Genomic DNA, 4,689 nt, shown 5'->3' with positions numbered 1-4,689 from the left:
TGCCGGGCGGCGGGCGCAGCGCCCGCTCTGCGGCGGGACGGGCGGAGCCGCGCTGAGGGCAGCGGGCCGCGGGGCCTGCCCGGCGTGAGGGGAACCGGCGCGACTGCGAGTGCTACGAGCCGACTTCAGCATCAATACACTTCCTTGAGAACTGCACAAATGGATACGCTGTTATCTGTTAAAACCAAATACATTTGGTTTACACAAAGTATTCAAGCAGCTTTTAATGCATGCCACACTACAGGCTAGTAGGTTTCCTGGTGCCACCACAGCCCCCTTATCACCTCCTTTTCTCAGCAGGACAGGAGAGACAAAATACAGCAACAACAACAAAAAAAAGTTGAGAACCTCACTCACTGATTACTGTCATGGACAAAACAGACTTGGGGAAATTAGTTTAATTAATTAACAATCAAATCAGAGTAGGATAATGAGAAATAAGCCCAAATCTTAAAATACCCTCCACACCCCATCCTTCTTCCTGGGTTTAATTTTACTCCTGTCTCCCCCAACACCAGGGAGGGGGGATCAGGTTTAGGATTAGTTCACCATCTGTTATCTCTGACACTGTTTCCTTCTCTCCTGCTCCCAGCTGAAACCGTCTACACAAAGACTGCATCCTCACTGCTGCACTGTGCGTCCTTGCCGTGGCTGCAGTTCCTCGCAATCTGCCCTGCCGTGGGTCCCTTCCATGGGGTGCAGTCGCTCCTGCAGGAACAGTGACCCACAGGGTCACTAGTCCCGATGGCAGACCTGCTCCAGCATGGACTAATCTCTCCAAAGGCCACAGGTCCTGCCAGGATCCAGCTCCAGCATGGGCTTCCCACCCATTTGCAGCCTCCAGGCATCCCAGTGCTCCAGTGTGGGCTCTTCCACAGGCGGATCTCTGCTCCCCTGTTGACCTCCATAGGTTGCAGGGGCACAGCTGCCTCGCTACAGTTTTCACCATGGACTGCAGGGGAATGAATCTCAGCGTCACTGCCTGGAGCAACTCCTGCCCCTCCTTCTGCACTGACCTTGGCTCCTGCAGAGCTGTTCCTATTACGTATTTTCTTTCCTCTCTCTGGCTGAAATTTACTTGTGCGCAATAACTTTTCCACCCTTCTTCAAAATGCCATGCCAGACGTGCTACCAGTTCCACTGATGGGTTTGCCTTGGCCTTGGCCTTGGCCAGTGTAAAGTCCATTCTGGAGCTGGCTGGCATTTTCTTTATCAGACATGGAGCTGCTGGAAGCAGCTTCTCTCAGAAGTCACCCTGCAGCTCTCCATTACCAAAACCGGCCACAGTCACAACCAGCACAAGCATCTTACTGCTTGTAAGTCTTACTGCTACAAGGGATTAGTTGCAGAGGGAGGAAAAAAGATGTGGAGAAAAGCCTACAATGTAAGCATAATAGTAAGCAAAAAAGTAATGTTTGAGGCAAACTATTTTTTTGCACCAATGCCCCAGATTCATGTCAGCTGATCTAAGGAGTAGTAATATTATAGAAAGCCCAGCCTACAGATAAAAGGGTCTTTTACAAGTAATGCCACTGATTAAAATAAACTCCAGGCATTGTAGTTAACAGCTGTATTAATCCTTTCTGCATCACTGTTCCTAATATAAATCAAACATCATACAGAAATAGCTTAGACTAATTATTGCTAATGATCTGAGCTGTTTGCCTGACTCCACTTATAATAGATTGGTGTTACAGTGAGAAGGAACCAACAACAGATTAGTTTAATTATACCATTCCATTATAACCTTTAAGAGACACATTTTGCTTTCTTAAGATTTCAATTATGTTGTACTATGTTGTATTATTGGAAAAAGAAAAATAATTATTGTAGTACAGAAACAAGAATTAAGTTTCATTTGTAAGTAAAGGATTTACTTTAGAAAAAGATACTGGGTTTAAGAAAATAAAAAATAACAATAATGTTGCAAATAACAGCAGGAGCTCATTGCTTCAAGTTCAGCACTGCATTCTGTGTAGGAAAACTGCATTTTTTCTTCTAATAGGAAAATTGTATAACTTTAAATTGTTACATGGTAGAACATGTTCAACACTTTACAGCACCTTGTAAGTAAAAATGAATCTTGCACACATGAAATTGCAGGCTTCAAGCATGTAACATACATATGGTATGGTCATTTTTCTAGCACTCCTCTCTACTAGCATCAAAAATATATAATGATGTCTCTTGCTTTCTTCCAAATAAGAAATAGAATTATGAAAAAACAGGAAGGCTTCATAGCCAAAACATGATGAACAAAGTGAATTTGTTTAGAGAACAGCTTTCAGATTTATGATTAGAGGTATTCTGACTTTTCAGTTCATGAAGTTATTATTTTACATGGTGTAAATTAAGATACTTTTCCACATGACTTCTTCATTGTTTCAGCACTGTGGGAAAGCCCCTTTCACTGGCAGTTTCCGGGTTATTCTGCCTGTGTTGTTATCACAAACGGGTAACTCTCCACTAAGCTGAGGTGTATATACCTGCATACCACTTTTCTGCCTGGAGGGTGCCTGATTGTGCTTCCTGTTTGGCTTGCTTCCACCTTTCTGTTTTACCTTTAGTCAATACAAAGACCAGATGCTGGAGAGTTCCTCCAGAATTGAGACAAGGTGAATATTTGTATCAACTTCCACCTATTGGCTGACACACTCAAACTGCAATCACATATTTGGACCAAGATGAAAAAAAACCAAACAAACCAACAATCCAAAAACCTGTCTCAGAAGGGAAGGTGTCTCCCTTTTTTTGAGAAAAAAGTAGGTTTATCCCTGTTCCACTATGGGCAGGCCATATTCTGCCAGTGGGCAGAAACTTTCCTCTGTACCTATAGAACCAGGGGTGCAAAATTCAGCTTTGGGATATTGTTTCCTGACATAAACTTCAACAACAGAATAAAAAAAGTATGGTAAAGATGAGGTCAGAATCGTGAATGTGTTGAGTGGGGCTTAAAGGGGGAAGCAGAAACTCAGTATTGTGTCCTCAGGTAATCACTCCACATCTTATTGACTTATTGACTCTTTACCAGAGTCCATCATATATTTGTGGCTGCCTTTGTCTCTTTGTCCCTTTTATTAGAGTTAATAGTTGGAGCAAAACAGGTAATACAGAGATGGTGAGATAAACAAAATTAGGTGGGTGGGGCAATATGGAGAAAGTGCAGAAAAAGACATTTGGACACAAAATGGGGTTATAATAAGGAAAAAGCAAAGGAAAAAATTATTTGTGAATACAAATATGATGAGCTTCAAAAGAAGATGTAAGCTGAAGAGGAGCACATTGACAATGTCCTAGCTGTCTCTTTTAAGATGAGGTGTTGTCTTTAATGTAAATGAAAAGAAAGAAAATGCAGCAAGCACTAACTGTGGAAAGCAAGGAAATTCCAATAAACGCAAGTTCTAGGCAGGGAATCAGGCAGGAAAAGGGTGTGATGAAGAATTAGAATAGGAAATGTGACAGATAAGAGAATTCAGACTTTGTTTCCAGTATGAATTGTTTATAAATAGGAGGGGTTACCTCTGTAACTCTGAATTTTCAAGGCTTGGATTTTTCGTGCATTGTATCAGTCAGTTTCCTCCAGCAAGTAACTACAGTTCTGTCCTCTAGCAGACACCTTTAGAAAAGGGTATCCATTTAGGCTAGTTTAAGGTTGGTTTATTTTACTCAACATAAGATTCTCCCAACTAATGTTATGTATATTGCTCATGGACTGCTCATCATAATTATGGCTGATATATGGAGGGAAAAAAAAATACTCCTCTGATCTCAGGGAAGATGATTGTGTCTAGGAGAAATAACTCAGAAGAATTCATTATAGTACAAAATTACCTACATATTTCAGCTGAGATTAGTGTCCTCGTGAGCAACTTGCTATTTGCATAGTTGACCTGCAGGTTAGACCTGCTCAGACAGTAGCATGTTTGTGCACTTCACATTACCAAAACACTTTCTAGGTTTTACAGTTATTAGTCAGCGTTCACATCCTCACTTCACCTTTTTCCTCATCCCTGACTGCTTCCAAGTTTGTATATACTTTTGCCTGCTTCACTCAATGTGGAGAGCCAATATTCCAAATTGCACACCACAGTTGTTGATTTCACATGCACACAAACACACGGAGATCTTCATATACTTGTGAGACTGGAGCACAGCCCGCCCCTCTTATAGAGTTTGTATTGGTTAAACACTGTAAATATTTCTGAATTTATATGCATTTAAAGCTTGCTAAGACAGTTGTTTATGAGAGCATAATTTCTATTGGCACCTTTAGGAGTTTTTAAGTCCAGACAGGCTGAAAGATCACCCTTTAGTCTGCATTTTTTTTTTTGCTGTGTATCTCACCAACAGCTGAAACTTTGCAAGGACATAAATGCATGTGCATAGATCATTAGGTAAAGCACATAGGGATTAAACTTTGAAAATATTTCCAAGCTGCATGAAAACAAGACCAACAGAATTTAGGTAAGGTATTTGCCTTAATTGGAAAGGCTTAGAATAAATGATCATATGATTAAAAAAAGCAAGGATTGCCTGCTATTTGTTGTAACCCCTATTTCTGTAGTGCCCCTGTAGCCAGAGAAGCAGCTGTTCATTGCTGACATTCTCCCTGCCAGGCATTCCAACTCTCTGAGGTAATGGGCTACAAGCATACGGGCCTTCGCTTTAATTCTTTCAGCGTATCCTTCC

This window comes from Erithacus rubecula (assembly GCF_903797595.1).
Source record: "Erithacus rubecula genome assembly, chromosome: 6".
NCBI classification, from domain to species: domain Eukaryota; kingdom Metazoa; phylum Chordata; class Aves; order Passeriformes; family Muscicapidae; genus Erithacus; species Erithacus rubecula.
This window is presented reverse-complemented; position numbering follows the sequence as displayed.